This window comes from Stylophora pistillata, chromosome 3 (assembly GCF_964205215.1).
Source record: "Stylophora pistillata chromosome 3, jaStyPist1.2, whole genome shotgun sequence".
NCBI classification, from domain to species: domain Eukaryota; kingdom Metazoa; phylum Cnidaria; class Anthozoa; order Scleractinia; family Pocilloporidae; genus Stylophora; species Stylophora pistillata.
Genome location: NC_142521.1, coordinates 27792377 through 27813035, shown reverse-complemented (window position 1 = coordinate 27813035; position 20659 = coordinate 27792377). Strand labels below are relative to the sequence as shown.

The window sequence follows — 20659 nt, the reverse complement described above, 5'->3', positions numbered from 1 at the left end:
TTCGTGTTATTATAAATGATCAACGGTTTAAACAAAATGCAGCCCGGAATATTTTTTTCTTCGAAAAAGAATGAAATTTTTGGGCAAAGTTTATTGTCAATTTTTGTTTCATTAGCTAGGTTTTTTTTTTTTTTTTTTGGAAATCGGCTTCCTTTTTCCGTCATGCAGCGTTAGAAATCTGCAGTGGGAAGCCTTGGGAAGCCTTGGTCCTTCGACCAGTCAGCATTGATAAAAAAACAACGCAAAGCTCTCATCCATGCAGTGAGAGCAGGAGTCTGTTATTACTTACATGCAGAGCATTTGCTGCACTTCTTTGCAGTTGTCGAGCTGAGAGTTCTTTTCACTACCTTTCCTTTTTTTCAATCACCCTATTGGCCTAATGTTGTATATTTTATGCTAAGTCATCACTTTATTCGGTTTGTCACAGTCTAGATTAGGGTTTTCGTCTTCCAAAAGTGCAGACATTTACTAAAATCCGCCTGCATGAGGGCTGCTACAAGACCGTTCTTGAATCGATCCACCTTGAGTTAAAAATCCAATCTTCCTGTAATCCAAAACAAAACTGCGGGAGATTAAGCTGTAATTTAGTGAAAGTTTCCTATATCATGCACCAACGTAGTTACATTTTATCCAGATGCTCTTACCTAACGTATTTACAAGCTGTTCGTGCGAACGGTTTATTGTAGTGGAAACTTTTCGGAACGCGCTGAACCGCAGCACTGTGCAATCTACAGGTAAATAATTTATCTTCAACCACATTTGAAATTCGTTGCGTTGAAGAAAAGAAACGCAATTGATTCTAGGGCTTTTTCGTAGAAATTTTCCTGCGGAAATAGAGAGATCTTGGAGCTCTCGAGGTCTAAGTTATACATTTTCAAGAGGGCCTATTTCCAGTTTATCATATTTCTCCTATCTTTGGATCTATTTACAGTTATCTGGATTTTTTGATTATGTAGAAATATTTACGCTTCAGTCCTTGTTTTATGAATTGCGTTTTTAAGAAAACGTGACTTTTCACACAAACTCTATTTTGAATTAATACTTAATAAGGGCTCTTTAAGCCTGCGAGCATAAGAAAAAATGGAGAGTCTTAGACACATTTTCAATCAAACAGCAAAAATCGCTGGTGAATTGCAGATAAAAAAGAATGGAAACCGTATTTTTGATCGGACAGGTTTCACGGAAGACCTCTCGGTTGTCCTTTGAGTTAATTCATAATATTATTGATAACGTTAATGAATCTCCAACGGCAGTGAGTCTGAATCTAACAACAGGTGAAATAAGATTTACATATTTTCAGCTTTTATCTTCAATTATAGAAAGCCAATATTTGTCAACCGCATTAGTTAGATGGAGCCAGCTTTCGGCTGGAGTTCAATGTTTCCAACTGACGCCCGAAAATAACTTCAGGAATTAAATTTTCTTGAAAAAGCGGGCATTGAATTATCTCTGTAAGCCAGGAAATTTCATTATTCATTCTAATTTGCTTCGTATTCAAGACTATTCTTCAAAAAAAAAAAAAAAACAGCTAATCCATGTATGTGCAAATATCATTTCTAAACTTCGAGTTTAAGTCATGGTAATCTCTCTTCGATGTTTTTCTTCTGCGACAATATGGGTAATGATATGATACGAGAGATTAAAATTTGAGATATTATTCATGAGGCCGTTAGCTAAGCATTTTGTGGCATGCATCGCCTGTTTTGTTAGCTAAGTTCAACGCACTGCCCGACTCTGGCAAAAAAGCTTGAAACACCCCAAGGCGTTTAATTTTAACTCTGAGCTAATACCGTCGGGGTGTTTGAATCGAGTTCATAAGTGAATTGTACAACTGACGAAACTCTTTACAGCATCACGAAGTATTTTGATCGAGGATACCACTATCGGCTAAAAAGCTTCTTACCTAATGTACACGTACTTAAGAAATTTCAAAATACACAAAATACTCTCGACCATTTATACATTGAAACTTAGTTCGCAGTAATTTATTTGTTCACAAAAATCAATTATTTAAATTCCACCCCTATATGAATTATGCTCTGCGATATTTTCTTTTACTTTCTAAAAATAAAGATATTTGAAAATGTCATGGAAATTGACACATCATAGAATCACCAGGTTGAGCAAAATGCACTTAATTGAGCGAACCGTCACGATTAATTTCCTGCTTAAAGAAAAGTCGAATTTAACTTCGATTTCTATCATACTTTTTGAAATTTTAACCAATTCAAATTTAATAAGTGAAAAGAAAAAATTTGGATGACGTGGTTTCAATCAAAGGATTTGACAGTTGGCAAATCTTGAGAAAGAAAGACCGAATTTCCGATGAATCTAATCTCGTTTAAGACTACAGGTTTCGTATGAAATTTAGCGGGGTTGGTCTTAACTATTACGAAACTTCCGGGGGAAAAATGAGACTTTTTAATGAATTCTAATTAGCGGTCAAATACGACTTCAGAGAAAAACAAAACAATAACAAGATGCAAAACTTTCCAAACTGTTCAGTTTAAAGAAAGTTTTTCTCTTTTCCAGCGCGGAACGTGTTTCCCTAATCGAGAAACTTTTAAACGTGTTTTTAGCAGTTCCAAAACAATACTGCATTTTGAGAAGCCGGACTGAGACTGAAACGCTGGCCCCCTGAGTATACCAGGTTAATGAACTAAATAACAACTTTGGTAAAATTAGATATTTCAACGGTTTTAGTTTTCGAAATAAGTTGAATACCTGGGCAAGTAATTACTTTCATTATTTTATAGCAGGCTTATTCATGAAAGAAAATTAATTTATTTAATTGGATTCTACAGTTTGTAATATTCCTGCCGGATTTAATGAGTATCTTTTGTGACAGTTACTTTCGAATTCATTTCGTTCACAGTGGCTAGTCCAAAAATTTTACAGGTATCCAAAATGAAGGTTGAAAAACCAATTAAATCAAGCCCTATGAGTTTTATTTGCGCAAGAGACCTCAAATGCTATGCAATTGACAATGTTTTGTAATTTATGACATTACACTGAAAACCTGAATCTTAATGCTGTAAATAAGATTTTCTTTTGAAATGGTTTCTGTCTTTAAACGCGCTTATGTCTTGATACCCGATTCACATTCACAGTGTAGATACGATGATTCGTTCAAATAATAAGATTTTTCAACATCTTATTAAAACACGTCGAAAGCACACTATTAAATGTACATACTTTGTACTACCGCCCTGGAAATTAAACTTAGTTAAACCCCGCCTTCTACGTAAAAACTCGACGCAAAAGTGGTGTCATTTAAGCATTTATCGGAAGAACGTTTCCTGTTGCAACACGGGTCCAAAGAAAATCGCTCTAAGCAGGTTCGCTTGTTCCAGTTGCAACTTGGACATTGTATTCTACCGTAAAAATTTCCCGTTTTACTTTCACTTCTGAACATAGAGGATTCCATACTCGAGGATTTCATTGAGGTATTTCGTAATAATCATTTTCACGTCGATGTTATTTGCTTCCCAAGTGTTGTTAGCGTTCTGATGAAAGAGGCTCTCGACGCGAATTTAAATATCACTACCAAGACAGTGTCTTTAAGCTATTCCGAATACCATTTTCCAGTTTTCATTTCTTGAACCCAAAGCTGTTTTTTACAATACTTCAATACTTTCTTCGCGCTGCAACTAAAGCTTTTCTGGTAAGGAAAGATACAAACAATTTGGAGTCGGACATTCTATATGTTATTAGCCAAAGCTGAGAATTGATACCAGCGGGCGCCCAGAGCAATCATTTTCAACTTTCACTCAGGATTTATGAAGTTCTAAGACCTTCCCACTCTAAACTTGACCGTTTATCCCCTTAAAACAAAATAAGAAACAAAAATATAGTTGGAATTTTACCGTCTTGTATGAACTTAATCCAGTTCAACTGTGGAAACGAACTAACCGGCAAATTCTAGACCTCTTCGCGAAATTAAACATAATTTATGCGGTCCTTTTACGGCGTAAAGTAAATTTACCTGGTAGCCCAAAGGAATACATATCGTTCTCGATGATATAGGAAAATTCGTCTAGAATTTTACATTCTGGAGATGAAAATGCTATTTACCTGATGAAAAATTACAATTTGTAAACTTGGGAGGGTGAAATAAGATCTCATTGTATAACTGTGTGAACCTTTTGCGAAAGTTCTTGGATTCGAACCTTACATTTGCCCAAAAAAATATGCTCTGTCTATTAACACTATTGCTTTATCATCTTGTAAAATAGCTTTTAAAAAATCACACTGCAAAGGCTTTATTTTCGTGTCTCTCACACTATATTTCTCATTATCATTTCAATAAAAGTGTATGTATTATTAAACAAAACATATTGAAGAAAGGGAAGTGTCCGAGAAAAATTACATTGAATTTTTTTTTTCCGGCTTACGGGTGCTATACTGAACCAGAAAAAACATTTTCGCTGTTTTTCTATTTAAGAAAATTTATAGCAGAGAAATGATTAAATAACATACGTGTGTTCCTGGCGATATCTCTTTCCACTTTTATAACCCGTTTATTTACCTAGATTGTTGACTGAGACGAAAATATCGTTTTTATTTTATCATTTGCCGCCAAAAAGCGAGAGAATTATACGCAATGTTTCAGCTGCTTATCTGAATTTGAAAAAAATTTGAGGGATATCTGTGGCCGCGTTTCCAAACCGGCCCTGCGAAAAAAAGGTTTATCTTTGAGGCGCTGGAAATTCAACGTGGAAAGGACAAAAGACTGTTTATCTAATATCAGGGCACAGTCAATACAACACAGGTAAACTCACACTGCTACTCATGGCGCCATGTTGGTAATGTATCTCAAAACTATTAGACAAGTTCATGGGGCAATTTAACCAAAGCTGGACAGTAAATAACATGTATTTTCGGGAATGGACCCTGGTCATATGAGTATATAATTGAAAGTGACCAGCCTGATTGTCAACCGTGATTTCACTTTCATATCGTTGAATGATGACTCTTCGTATGTTAACTGAGATCTTCAGTTGTAATGATCAAAACTTGTTTGGTCACTTAAGAGTTCTTCAGCCGTTCTTAAGCTGTTGTAACCTAGTTTCATGGGTTTACAACGACCTCAAAATAATAGAAATGACCGCTCTACAAGCGAATTTGGTGATTTTTCAGTATGAGTTAAGCCATTATATCAGTAGCTATATTATTTAGAAACATGATATATGTCCTATTTAAGGAAAATGTTTTTACTCAGCAAATGACAGATCGTTAGCATGAGTAACTATGTTTCTAACCCGGTCTAATTATTTCTTGGATCACAAAATCTCAGCAAAATATAGTCCAACTTTGCTTATCAGTAGCAAAATGTTCTAAACTAACGTATATTTTTAAAATGCTTTCAGAGCGTTGAATATCAGTGGAAAAATTTGAAGAGATTTCAATTTGAAAATATGGAGTGATGTCAACCCTACAGCCCTACAGTGATGTATCAATGGCATATACCTACAGGTATATGCCATTGATATATCAGATAAGAAATGCAAATTAGTAAAAATATTGTAGAACGAAACATGGTAAAGAAGAAAACATAGCTCGAATAATCTTGGCCTTTTAAGGCCAATTAAATTTCAGCAGTTGCCGAAGTTTTTTTTCTCTCCATAAGAACCTTCAGCTTTGCAATTATGTAACTGACTGTGTTTCTATGACAATGTCAAGGCTACTCGCTTTTACGTAATTGTCACCATAGATTTAAAGTGGCCCTAAGGCATCATGAGGCTACACAAGGTTACGAAATTCATTGTTGTTGAGGAAATTCATACAAGTTGTGATCCTAAACGTTAAGGCTGAAAGATCCGAGAGAAAAACTGAGTGACCAAGAGAATTCTTCTTTCTAACTCGAGGGTCAGAATTGTAACGTTTACCTGAAATAAAAAAAACTCACACTTCGTAATTTTACTTCGCATCTCTTGATGTTTGAGCCTAACAAAAGTTAAGACATTGAAATATTTTTCAAACCTATCTAGAATTGTTCCCAGGCAAGACTGTTCCAAAGTGTGCAGAAAATTGTCATTTATTATTAAATGATTTTTATTCGCTAACATGACTGCTGCAGGTCTTTCAATTTGTTTTTGGCCCCAAGCTTGCATTTGCTACAACTAAGAGGGTTAAACTGATGCGATTTGTGAGAAGCGTTGACTGATCACTGACAAAAGCGCTGGACTATACAGATTACCGTCTAGCCTCAGAGTGAGCCAAGGTTTGTACTCTCTGTTCCTATCTTTAATGGGCACGAAGGAAGACTCAGACTTTTTTAATAACTTTCATCTACAATTTCTCTCGCTGCTTCTGCGGGTACCCTGGCTCTAAGGGTATTCCATGTTACGGCACTTTCACGATTCTTCTTTACACTCAAGCGACTGAAATGAGCATCGGGGAAACTCCCAAGAAAACAGGGAAATTTCCGTGGAGAAACTGTGGAGAAACGCGTACAGACAACGGGAACAAATGGAGCACTGCGAGAAAAAGACTTAAAATAGCCCTTATTTTGTTGGGGGCATCAATGTTCTCGTTAACAAAGAACCCGTTAAAACTGAACGCTTTCTTGAAGTAATTTATGAACGAACTAAATTCGTTCAGTTAATGAAAAAGCACGCACAGCTCTACTTGGGGCTTTTTTGCGTTAACACTGATGATGTGATCGTAGTTCTTCCGGAGCAGAGCAAAACAGAGTTCCTTTTAAATCCAAGATCTCACAAAAATGATTTTAGTTGCTCAGAAAAATCCAGAAAATGGAAGTGGCGACAAAGCTTAATATGAAGATTACGGAGGAAAATTCGAAAATAAGACTTATGTCCTGTGCTGATTTACGCTGTCAAAGTGCTAGTCACTCAGTGATGATTTGACAGCGTCCTTGTCATGTGCCACAGTAGTTTAAGACTCTTCTCCAACACTCTTTTCTGACAGCTGAAAAGTGAAACTATAAGACCCTTCATGACGACGTGTTACTAAAGTTCAGGTGGCCAAGTGTTCATTTCATGTAGCTAAGTGTTTATTTAAGCCCGGAAATTTACAGGCACTTGTCTGGTTAAACTAAGCTTCACTTATAACAAAGTTTTTAAATAAGCATTTCAGGCCGTCGTTTCTCCAATTTCTGATTTGTGTTGGTTTCATTCACATGCAGTCGAAAATAGACCTGTGCATTTTCTTAAGTTTCCATTATATGGTTTATTTACTCGATATTGTAAGAGCACTTTCCGAATCGGCTGCAAGAAAGGTCGAAAGTTTGAATAAGTATCGCTTTCCGTCTTGTGAACTTGATGACTTGTTCCATTTCTGAGCTATAACTTTAAAGCCCTTTTTTAAAAGATTTATTTTATACTCCCCTCTTCTTCAAACTAAATCTTCATTTTTCCATACAACGCTCATAACATGCTTCACGCTGTAATAATAAATTTCTGCAATAGATAAGAGCTATGAATTTTAAGATTGACATTGTCTAATTATGGTTTTTACAGACAGAACTTTGTATTGAATTTTAAATATCCTAACAATGGTAAAAGATCTCCTGAGTTACAGTAGAAATGATGCAATAATCGAGCTAAAAGTGTTCTTTTGTGACATTTATTAAGATGCTTTTAGTTCAGTCATGTTTGATCACCTGTTGTCAAGGCGACCCAGTTGGAGCGAGACAGGAATCGGAAACCACTTAAACACCGGACATTGTTTAATATGACGTAGAGTATTCACGTCGTCCGAGACTTATTGGCAAACAAACCACTTCATTCCAAAACGCAATAAAAACACACACAGGTTAGCAATTATCTTGCGCCAAATTGCCTTCAAAGATGTGTTTACGGCTTGTAAAAGTTTCATTATGGACGGTTGGGGTGAATTTAACAAAAGTGTGAGATGAGGTAAGAGGGAACCTCGATCGGCAACGGTTGTACTTTTACCTGTGTAGCAGCAGACGCGGTTCCATGATTAAGCCTTGAGGACGTGTCGCGGGTTTTTTTTTGCGAAGTTCAACTTGACCTATCTGACACATCTTCAATTCCCTGACAGTGCTCTCAGCGACATTCTACGTAGATTACTAAGACAGTCTGGTATTTCCTCTCATATCAACCAAAACGATTTATCGTCATAAGAACGGAACTTCCAAGTTCGTAGAACAAATTCATCAGTTTCACATCTCCGCCGGCTAGACAAAATATTTTACACGGCTTTATTAGGCTAGAAACCTAATTAACCACTGAAAGCCACGAGATTTCTTGTGGGAACTGAATTAAACACGATCTGAGGATTTGAAGATAAAATATGTGGCCTGATTTCAACTAAATCGACGGTGGTGGCTCTCCAGCTGAACTTCAAATCATAGTAAGTACGATAACAATACATTTGGCTTTCTTTTAGTTCCATCGCGTGAGCAATGAAATTTGAAATGGTTTACAACAGAAGCGACGGAAGATCCTAGACAGACTGATAGATTAGCATTCTAGTGACAATATAAACAAAGGAAATATGGAAATATTTGTGTTTGATACTGGAGAAAACAGGATTATGACAGAGCTCCGAGGGAATTCTGTTTCAAAATAATGACAAGATTTTCAGATTTCAACTTTTTTCGCAGTTAATTCTATGCACAGTTGTGAGAGATAAGTACCTTGGGCGAACCGTCTAACTGACCGATAACATCCATTCCTTCAGATGGAGTGAGAAAAACAGACAACGCCTCTCTGATTAGTTGCAAGTAGTCTAAATAATAGGGCGGATTAACGCTTCGGCTATAGTGAAACACAAGGCGACAAATTGCGAGCACTTTGGTGTATATTACGAGGTCGTTTACGACCTGATGATACATGAGATCGGAATACGCACATTTCTTCAACCGTATGATCAGTTATGTCCGCAGGTCGCACGGTGACAAAAGTGAAAAGCTGAGTGCATTTCACCGGCCGAATGCATCATTAGACAAACTGAAAAGGATTAGGAAACAATTTCTGTGTATCATAGCAGGGAAACTTAAAATTATAAGGAATATTGTCAATTCGTTTTTGAAAATCACTCTTACGAGGTTGAGGTGCATCACTAACAAGGGGTTGTGGAGTCTCTGCTTGTCTTTTCATCATGCCAAAGTTTAGTCGTTCATTACCTTTCCTCAGGTAAAAAGCTCCAGATATTATAAAAAGCTATTCGTTGAAATCGTGGAGAACGGAGATTGAGTTGTTTGATTATTTTGATAGACATGGGTTGGAGTGACAGTCACTGAAAACCGATGTCAAAATGTTGTCAAACAAATGATTAAGAGCAAAGAAATCTTAATGTGTACATATATGTATATATATATTTATATATATATATATATATACATATATGTGTATTAATGTATATATATATATACATTATATTAATGTATAAATATACATATATGTGTATTAATGTATATATATGTATACATATATATACATATATGTATATACATATATATATATATGTATATATATATATATATATATGCAGTTATATATATATATATATATACATATATGTATATATATATATATATATATATATATATAATTATAACAAACTGGTTCAAGACTTCAGAGGTAGTTCATCGTTTTATTACGACAACTCTGTTTCGTATGGTCGAAAATGACCACACTCGTACGAAACAGAGCTGTCCATGGTAATAAAACTAGGAACTACCTCTGAAGTCTTGAACCAGTTTGTTATGATTATCAGTGCTCCTCTAAGAGTTGAGCGCTCTTTGAAATACATTCAAATCAAGTTCAAGAATTTATATATATATATATATACAATTCGAAATGACTTAAATGTACACGCATGGTTCCATGTAACTCTGAGTTTCGTGCTTACGCACTCGTCAAAATCTGTCTGACGAGTGCGTACGCACGAAACTCAGAGTTACAGGGAATCATGCGTGTTTCATTTTAGTCATTTCAAACTGTATTTCGCTCATGTGTATTGAGCACTTTCCAAAAGCATTTGCTACAATTTCCCACAATTGTAGATATAGAGTTGTAAATAACTGAAAAAGGTCTCTGACCGAAGTGTTTTATTAAAATTTTTTATCTTTTTTTACGTAAGAAACCTGTTCATAACAGATCCTTAGCAGGGGAGCCAATCAGTTTGTAGATTGACAACAGAACACCCATACCTTACTACCACTTACTGACTTCTGCGCCAGGAAATATTTATAAATATATTACGACCAGATCATCGATCGTTTCATCAATTGAGCTGATGACGTTAATTGACCATTGTAAAGAATTACGAAAGCTGGCATTTCGAGTGTAGCCCTTCGTCAAAGCGAAACGTTACCTCAGTTGATCAAAGCAAATTGTTTTGTATTACGTAGTCAGTTACTTCAGCAACGACCTCTTCCAAATTATAAAAAACTTTCCCGACCTTCCCCCTCGATCAACATTTCAAGAGGAAGTTCCCTCTTGGTACCCCTGGTCACCTTACTGTTCAGTAAGTCATGTGACGTGTTATTCCCGACCTTTCGTAAGTGCTGTTATAATAGTGGTCATTGTCAAGAATTAAGGTGTTAGGATCTCTTGTGTTGTGTTTGTCTAGAGTGATCAAGCTCTTAAAATCTGACCAATAGCTTTATTAATGTAAATTTTGAGCGATTTAATTGATATTCGCGTATTGTGCTGGCTTACAGTTTACAAACCATGATCCATTCGATTTCAGTGATTTGACGATTTTTATTCCAGGATTAATCAAAGAGACTGAGGTTTGCAAAGTAACTTTTGCTGGTATCTGGATCACTGTGGTGAGTATTTTTTTTTTCTCTTAAGTTAATATGGTGTAATCAGTTGAAAGAGACACTTATGTAAGCGCTCTATGCAAATGTTTTTGAAAATTTTGAAATGCCTAATGGTACTTTTTCGAAAATGGATTTGAATCCTTCGATTTCCATGAATGGGACTTGACAGAAATTTGTGGAAAAGCAATTTAGTTTTCCTTCTTTTAAGGATCTTGTGAGGCTGTGGCTTTCTGCTAGAAAACTATATGATGAGCTGAAAATAAAGGATAAAACATGGAAAATCTTCAAGATCTTCGTCAATCTATGTGGAAAAAAAATACGTCTTGCCGGAGACAAATTCATCGTTATGTTCAAAACAAACTCAATTCAACGGGTCAAAAATACCACACATGTTTTAATTTGCGTTAAACCACTAAATCGTTCATGCCCGTTGATTTTCTATTGATTTTTGGATTTGAACATTTAGATTGAAAACAACGAAACATATTATTTAAGTACATGAGATATTTTAAATTCGATTGGTAACAATAAAAAGCTGAGTTCAAATCAAGTTTATATGCGAGTGAGAGCTCATACTTAAAAGAATAAAAGAACTCATTAATAAAAAGCAGTTTTGAGAAGAAGAAAAAAAACTTAATTTACCGCTAAGTCGCTAAATGCTGAAGCCATATCTCAATAGCTATTATTTACACAAAAAGAAATTATAGCTTTTTCGTTTTTCACTAAGCTCAAATTGTGTGTATCCCACAGGGAAAACAGGCTGTGATCAGGTTAGATTCATTACAGAAATTTCGGAAATCCACGATTTGAAAAGCCTTTTTAAGCAGGATTTTTTTTATATTTCGCAAATGAAATTTAAGCGTTCTAAAACAGGTGACACGAAGTAATAAGTACAGGAAACATTTGACAAATCGAATCGCAATGGTAACTTTGGATCGCTCAAATCTTGTCAGTTTTGGACAGTTTGCTTAGATTTTGCTGTTTAACAAAGCAATTTGTCAAATTTGTCCACATTTGCCTTAATTTATAAATGACAACCTATTTTCTTTGGCGTCTAATTGTCTCGATGGATTTGTGTAGCGAACAAATGACAGTTACTGTAATTTTTAGCCTGTTGGTCCTTCTTGATCGGGGGCTCAGGCGACGCGCTCATAAGATGACCCTGCGTCTCACACCCAGTTGACCTGTCACCTATCTAAAGCAATATCATCAGGGTTCAGGGGAGCACTTCTTGGCGTTTGTTTCGAGTTCGATCTGTCATTCGCAATCATTTTAAACCACTCCATCGTGAGTTTTCTTTGACCATACTCGATTTTCGTTATTTCTATATAATTTTCCTTTTTCTCCAAAGTAATAGTTCGTGGTCTAATACTATTAAATACTATTGAAATAGGAAGTAGATTTTCATGTTTGAAAACAGACTTGACATAGCCTCATACGAAATGGTAAATTATGGGCTTATTCGTTGTTTGCGTCTTTTATGTACCGTTTCTTTTTCTTTTCAATCATTTACTATTTCTGAGCTACAAATCAACGCGTTCTTTGTAACTGCTAAGTGATGCAACTTGAGAAAGACTCGCGGTGATTCAATTTCGTACGTGACAAGCGCAATCCCGGTGCAACGGTGCATGAGCAGAAATTGCAGCAACTTTGTCGGATGTCACGCAACAGCGTTATGTGACATCCCAAAGAACAGGTGCGGAGAGATCGACACCGCGGAAATACGTTTTCGTGACGTCACAGTAACTGGTCAGTGGTCATCAACTTTAGGCTGCCAAGCGCCTCCATACGTTCCATATGTTCCATATGTTCCATATGAAGACATCGGCCTTTTGCGTAGTTTTAGGTTGGAAAATATGCATGATACTTCTCCTTGTTTGTTATATTTGATCCTTTGAATTAGTTTTTAATTCTAAAACTACGTCTTAACCACTAGCGGTATAGGGGAGTCATTTTGTTTGGAGTTGTGTGCTTTTTGCTGACTTTGGCTGGCCGTCCAGTTACGAAGCGCGATCTTGGTTCTTCAGTCGCCCTCGCCTTCAGAATTGTCAAAAACAGCGATAGTTATCCAGACAAAGCAGGATATTAGTTCTGTAAGATATTTTACCAGCGAGTCTGAAGACTGGTTGGATTTTTAAGTGTTATTAGCATGAAGCGGTACAGGTAATTATTGTGTTTTGAAATATTCATACACTCACTTTGCGCCGACGTGCGGTGCCTTTTCATTTTGGTAATTGTTCGCTTGGATGAGAATTTTACCTTTATAGACTGATTTTTCGCCATTCCACCCTTCTGATTTTCTGTGCCTTTAAGAACGGGTGTCCGTAATCAAAATATGAAAACGTTTGTTCATTTCATATACTTGCAGTTTTATCAACAAGTTATCTCGTGAACAGGCACAACCAAACGTACTTTCGCTCCGACGAAGGGCTAACGCTCGAAACGTCAGCTTTTGTAATCATTACGGTGGCCAATTTACCATTTCAACTTTGTTGATATATCCAAATTATTTCGTTACTCCCACCGACGCAGCCCCAAACAGTTTCTTTCGAAACTATCAGCCTTCAAACGTACTAAAGACATGTAATCATAGTTAGTAGAGGAGACTGGTTAGGAAACGCGGCAAACTTCAGTCGGCTAGGTTATTGTTCGATTTTATCGAGGTCACGTGACAATGACCCTGCACACATAAATCCAAAATGGCGCCGCGGGCTTGTTTCGACAGTCACGTAGCGTTTAAGTTTTTGGATTTTCTCCGTGATCGAGCGACATCTTACCTTCAAAGTATAGCTAAGAACATTAATCAAGTCAGTGGACATAATGCCAGGTGAAAATTTTTCAGTATTTGGCTGTGGAACGTGTAGGAGAAGTAAAGGAATTGGAATCTGGAAGCTACCGGCGCCGCGAAACGCAGAATACAAGAATTGGCGAGAAGACTAGCTAAAAATAAATAAGTTACTCTATGTTAGATACTTTAACCATATAGCCTTTATACTCATTTTTTCTATAAAATAATCATTAATGAGTAATATTTAATATGTTGCAGGTTGTAGCTACCAAATTAATCTTTTGTAATAAATTACTTATTGACAAATTGTGGCAGGTTCTTAATTCTAACTATATCTGCCTTTCTTGTTCTTTGCTGGCTCTACAAATTTCCTTTCGTAGTGTTTTTGTCTTCATTTGTCTACATTGAATTTTGTGTTTCTGTATAACATCTTTGGCCAGTGAAAAACAGTAACATATAAATGAATAATGCTGTCCAAAACATCTTTTGCAATGCTGTTATCTACCACTGTGTCTGAGTCCAACAACATGGTGTTATATGCTTAGACCAATTGAACATCACAAGCTGATTTGGATTCTATCTTAACATTGTCAATCTTCAGCTGGAGACTTCCTGAGGTCAGAATCCTAAAATTATGTTCTATTCTCTTAAAAATTGTTTGAGCTTGTTTAGAAATAACCCAAAGTCCACCTCGGTTTAAAGATGAAATTAGTTTTTGACTCCCTGCAACATGCAAATCTTCTGCTTTGCCAGCTTTCAGTATTGAAGCTGTTTGTTCAGTATGTGCTGTGGGATTATATACATCGTTCACCTTGCTATAAAGCTTGTGCAGTACATATCCTCCAATATATTATAACCCTGCCATTTCTCTATTACACAGTTTAGTAGGGATATTGGGATTTGGTGATTCATCTTTCTGTTTGCTGTGAGCTGTCAAACAATCAGCCACTTTGGTACTAAGCAATGTTGCCACATTACTTGACAACCCCACAAAAATCTTTGTTGAATTGAGGCCTATTCTTGAATAGTACTTCGAGTAGAATTGTTCTGCATTTCCAGTTTTAACCAAACGCATATACATGGATTCTACTTCTGAGAAGTTCATATTTTCTTCATCCCAGGCAATCGTATATCTTCGTAGCTCTTCTTTTACGCTATGAGGGTAGATTTTCTTTCAATTTTTTTATCTCGTGCTTTCATTGATAACGCTTCGAAGTCTTCAGCAGTGAATTTGGCTTCTTGAGTCGGTTGATTTCCCCGCGCTTGTTCCTCCTTATGCTTTATTGTCTTGTCTTTTTAATCCAGCCTTAGTCTTGCATTTCTTTTGGCACAACTCGCAAACAATTCCCTCTTCATATTGAACCTAAAAATCGAAAGACTTTCAGTAAAAAAAATATGTTGTTGTACTACGACCGATGCCATTGCTAAGGGCATCAATAACTACAAAGTTTTGGGCGAAAATAACGTTTTAAAGGCTTCTGAAAGACGTACAGAGTCAGCTGCTTCGACAAAGTGCTCTTGTAATTCTTCCTCGTTTTCCAAAGTTTCCAATATGGCATCAAAATCGTCGCCGAACAAAAATAAGTCGTTCATGTCCTCCATGTTGTTTTGGTTCTGTGCAGGGTCATTGGTCACGTGACGTTCAAGCGAAGCTCAGAGGACAGACAATAGGCCGGCCCTTTGAAGTTTGCCGCGTTTCCTAACCAGTCCCCTCTACTAACTATGATGTAATAGAGATCTACTATCAACTGCTGTCACTAAAGGCTTAATTCAAGATAAATTATAAATGAACCGATCATGTTGGACGGTCTCAAATATTGCATATTTTCCGCGCCCTCAATCAATCGCCTATATAATAATCTTTGTCGAGCCTTAGCGCGGCAGACAATTCACAATTTCTTCGATTTCCACTTCCTTTCTAAACATCACTAAACAAGCGTTATTCTGTTGCAACAACGGCTACTTTAATTTCCCAAACAGCTCTAATTGTTTTACACGAAAGCATTTTCAATGAAACCCACTTTATTATTATTATATTTTTATAACTCAGTCATTTGAAACTTTTACAGGCACATGTATGTTTACCTGAAGTATATTCCACTATCTTGCATGTGCATTGCATTAATTTATGTAAACAATCGACTACTCTTCTTCCATTGATTTTTTTTAAGGTTAGCTTAGCTTTGCTTTGCTTTACATACACATCACATGCGCTGCCACTGTAAGGATAATTATGATCCCCATCAGTAATATTACATCATATCCCTACGGAACATTGTTATGAAACATTCCCATTTGACTTGTAGCCATTTTCTTTCAAGGTGGCAAAATATATGTAAATTGCCGAAATTAGTAAGAATTTCTAATTGACTCCAACTAGTGTGGTCATACCAGTGCTCCCCTCCCCAGTAATAAGTTGGGAAAAGGACATTTGTATGGTGCTATCATTGTTTACGTTTGGGGATATCCCATCCCTGATGTTTATTTGGCTGGATGGGCACAGCAGTACACAGGCTAATTACAAGCTTTTGGTTACTCCTCATGACTAAGTGTTAACTGGGAATTGACAGCTGGCTTAATCTAATCAATTTTCTCCTGAACATTTTTAACAAACAACTTTGACTTCAGAAATACTTCTGATAATTTCCCTCTGACATTTCTAATTTGGAAGATTAATCATCATAATCATTATGTTCTTTCCACCTCCATAAACACCCAACATAAGTTCTTTGTTTACAATTTAGGCAGCTTCTGAATATAAGAAATCAAGTTTAGAAGGTAGTTGATTCATTCAAGGCTGTTGCAATATGAGAAAAGACAATACAGTGCTTTATTCACATAAATTGATTAAATTATATTATTATAATTATTTTACCTTACAGTACTTTTGTTTTTTAAACAATTTTTTTTTTAATTTGTTTTCTAGTAGTACCAAGATGGTAATGTTACTTTGTGAATCAGGGAGCTATATAAACCAGAAGTATTCTGTTAGCTTACTACATTTTATGTTGCACATGGCAGTAAGTTAGTAAAGAAAGAAAAGAAAAAGCAAAAAGAAATAAAATAAAATGATTAGTGAGGGAAGAGCAGCATAAAAAAAGACATACTACAAATTATTCATAATTGTGATGGGAAACAAATACTTGTTGGGAAAGTAAAATTATTGCTCAGAAAAAAGATTACAGCTTAGAAAAAAAAATTACAAACTAAGGTGGAAAGTGAAAACTTAATTTATCACCATTACAATGGACATTTTGTAGTTAAACATACCTCGGTTTATTCTTCCTCTGGTTGAGCCAATTTTTGTATTTTGGGGGGCTTCAGTCCTAAACATGTTACAGTCATAGGTTTTTGGCCAACTATGATGCATACAATAACGAGTGGGGATAGGGTGTCCGTGCAACACAGGCATGTTTTGTCTTCCGGGGAATCTGACCGAAGTGCCGTTGACATACCGATTTATACGGTTCAAGCCACTGCTTTATAAACCTGATGGTGCAGCGTCCTCGGATCACCGCTTCAGCCATTCAAAAACCGTCCCATTTTTAGTCTTAATGCTTATGCTCTTCTATAAACAAAACTTACGTGCCACGGAGCCGCCAGCGAAAAACAACAATTTCATGTCGTGTGCAACTTCAGTTCAGCTTTGGCAAATTATATAATTGAGCTTGAGAACTATCCAAAAGGTGAACGGAGTTTCAAAGCTAAGTTTACAATATTTTTTCTAAGTTTTGCCTTTTTACGCTGTCGATTTGACTCACGGCGAAAACATTGTAAAAGTTAACGGCATTTTATGGTTTCGTCGAGGTGTCTGCTGACCAATAAAATACTGTATCGTGCCTTAAAAAACGTATTTCCGCGGTGTCGGAGAGATCTTGGTTTAGTGACGCCAAATCAATGACAACACAATCACAAACGTCCATCATATGTAAATGATACGTGGTAGGCTGCTGGATAACTACTGAAAATTGGAAAAGATTTGCATTTGAAACTATTGCATTGTATTGGTTACCATTTGCTTGCACTGTGAAGGTAGAGTTTTTGACTTTGAGACTCACAGTTCGGTGTTTTTCGAAGTTTGAGACGGTTCACAGGATTATCTAGGAATAAAAACACTATAGTACGAGGCTGTAAGTAGTCTTGATCAAATGGTTCATTATTGACTCGAGGTCATTTTCATTTCTAAAGTACACTTGCCAGGCCCATAGGAACAAATTTTAAATTGAGGGAGCACTATGAATAACACAGCTGTGGGTCAAATGTCCATCATGGTAAGCGGATACTTCCGGGGAGAATCCGCCCCGTTCTAGCTAGAACATTCTATAGCCATTCCGTAAATTTTTAGACACTTTTGCAACACAGTATGTTGTCAGACTCGAGCTAAATATTTTAAGCTGATTTTTGATTATGATACGGTTTGCCTTGTGGTATGAAATTTTCCGACTCCAAAGCTAACGTTCACAATTCGTCACTGGTAAGTCTTTTTTTAATTAAATTTTTCCGGCTACCGTTCTAATCAAAGGCTTTTAATCGCTAACGTCAGCGGTTTTCTTAATTTTAGCTGTTTTAAATCACGTTTTTCATACTTCTTTTATCGTGTCAGTTCTCCAACATTTAAAAAAAAAACTTCCCGTTGTGTTTTATGGCTATTCAACAGGGCTTTTAACTTAAAGACCCAATTCGTTTTTCGTGATATCGCTATTTGTATAACGATGAAGGACCACGAAGTTTCTGATTAGAAAGATGACAAATATATCAAAGACGTGGGCTAAAATTTATCGGCTTTTGATTGACAGGTCAGTTGCTCACGTTCTCCCCAAATCCTGCGAGGCTTTATCACGCTCAAAACCTTGGGAAATATGGCCTATTGCCTCAAAGTTATAGACGTCTTGTTTATCCAAATTAAAATAGCTTAAATGCATCCAAAAAAGAAAAAAATAAAGACAAAATGGTTGTTTTCAAAACGTGTACAGTATAGATTTCATTACATGTAAGTGCCTGAGTCGCACGCGTGTTGTTACTTTCGCGATGACGAGATACACGTTTCACGAAGATTAGAAATAGATATTCATGGCATTTGTGATTCACTTACGTTTGGGTTTGGGTTTTTTAATGAAGCTTAACTGGTTTTAATTATTTCTTTCAAATGTCGAGATTTTTATCAGTTGTTTGCGCGGTCTAGAGTCGACTTTCAAGATTGCCGATAATTAAATCGCAGTAAGGAAATCGATATTTTCTCACGAATAGCCAAAACGTGGTGTTGTAAAGACAGACTCGTGTAAATATACGTATTTCTCCATACGACAAACTTGAAAATCATCATATGATGTAGACTGTCCTTGAAGAAGAAACTTTCACTGACAAGCTGTCAAAGAACCCTGCACAAAGCTGTCTGCCATAATTTCTCGTTTTCGTCGAATAAATTGAATGTTATTTATGTGACAGTCTGCCGTCATGGTAGAAGAAATTACCTCGGAATGCAACTTAGAAAACGCGAATACCCTTCCAAAAAATTTTGTTGCGCTGAAATTATTTTTCAGTTATCTTTTGCGATGATTATTAGATGGATGTGTGTTTACAAACAGTGTCACATCGCTAGTTTAGGGGCAAGTTTTGCCGCCTAAGTATGCAAATAGTTAACAGTTGGCAGCCGTTGTAATCATATCGTACCCTGAAGAACTGGAAGAATTTCAAATGTTGTTTTTACACGCAAGGTAATTTAGAAGACTCAAAATTCCCAGCTTCGCCGCATTGGAAGAAAGAAAGGTATTTATGGATTTGTGTCCGTGCGAATTATCAAAATGATTTTATACGTAATCATAAATCTGAAGAGCTTAGAGGTTTGCAACCATGCATAAAGATTCGTAGCTCTAAGATATATTACATTCAAGTAGTAGACTATGGTTTGATCTCGATTCGAAGAGAGTTCGTTAAGCTTCTTTGCTCTGCTAAATTCAAGTCGAATTTTTTAACCTTGTAAGTGTTACCAATGAAATTTCTTTAATAGTAAAAGCTTTAGTTATAACGAGATAGATTTAATTTAAGGTGATATTTTTAAAGCAGATAATGATTTTGAGTACACGTTTGGTTCTTTAGCGTTTTAAGACTAGAACATGTCTTTTTTCCCCTTATTTATGGTAGCAAAACAAAGTATGAATATTTTGGAGTTTCAGAATTGTCACTTTCAATCTTAAGAGTGACATGTTAAAAAGTGTAATGTTTGATTTTCACTTTAATGTTACTGCAAACCCACGGGTCAAACAGCGTGTCATATTCGATGGCAGTAAAAACTTGGCTTTTCATTTTCACAGTTTCGGATGATCAAGAGGTTACTTTCTTCCCACCCAGTCACTAATCGACTATATCATTTTTCAAAAGCGTTTTTAAAATATTTTTGAAATATTCCCTGGCCGACTAAATCGATCCAGATCGCCTCTGATTCCGGAAGATCGATAGTTAAAACACGAAGGAAAGGTTTTATGACTATTAGCATCTTTTTTTATGAGATTATTGCGGGATTACCCTTGCCCCTCCGGCTCAGTTCCATGAGGTCACGAATTGCTATATGAACCGAGGCGAAACGTTTACCATGCGAGTGGTGAATGACCACAAATTTGGCGTTCATCTAATTCCCCAGCGGAGTTAGTGTTTTTCCCATACGTTTGACAAAGATGCTTAAAACTTTTTCTTTGTTGTCGATCAAAATATCGTCAGAATGTCTCCGGAATGGTTGGAAACGTCAGCCGAAGTCCAGGGTGACTTAGCTGCTCATAGCTAATTAGGAAATTCAACTCTTCTTGTTTGAACAGATGCCCACTTTTTACAAAAATTTGTAAAATAATGCGACATGGCATCATTTCAGATATCAGTCAAACAAGGTGTCCCTCGAAACTGCACTTTCTGCTGGTAAAGTACTGGAGATCTTTTGCAGTGCCTTTCTAAAAAATTCTGATGGGAGTCTTTAAATCTTTCTTGGCTGAACAGTTTAGGCCTGAATTAAATATGACTTTGCTAAGAGAGTTAAAGATGCTTCTCTTTTGTTAATTAGGTAAATTTATAAGGCATTAGTATTTATATAACATTCCGAGTTGGTGATTCGAAATAAGCAA

The 20659-nt window shown here is 36.3% G+C and overlaps 1 protein-coding gene and 1 long non-coding RNA gene across 19 annotated transcripts in view; one reads left to right on the top strand and one right to left on the bottom strand.

Moving 5' to 3' along the window:
- Positions 1 to 715: 715 nt before the first annotated feature.
- LOC111328722 (gamma-aminobutyric acid type B receptor subunit 1) overlaps positions 716 to 20659 on the top strand; it is a 59549-nt gene continuing 39605 nt past the window's right edge. For 5 of the 18 annotated variants that reach the window (XM_088753766.1, XM_088753762.1, XM_088753759.1 and 2 more), the window contains exons 1-2: positions 7918 to 8340; positions 10710 to 10768. The gene's annotated coding sequence lies outside the window, so the exon portion shown is untranslated. Of the gene's footprint in view, positions 735 to 3305; positions 3447 to 7769; positions 7881 to 7917; positions 8341 to 10709; positions 10769 to 18006; positions 18025 to 19297; positions 19317 to 20659 lie in introns of those variants that run through there. The other 13 variants (XM_088753769.1, XM_088753755.1, XM_088753747.1 and 10 more) reach the window with 9 other exon arrangements.
- Positions 13775 to 16544, bottom strand: LOC148735418 (uncharacterized). The gene is made up of 2 exons (XR_015998862.1): positions 15042 to 16544; positions 13775 to 14913 (listed from the first exon to the last, which is right to left on the bottom strand). It is a non-coding gene; the product is annotated as an uncharacterized LOC148735418 (long non-coding RNA).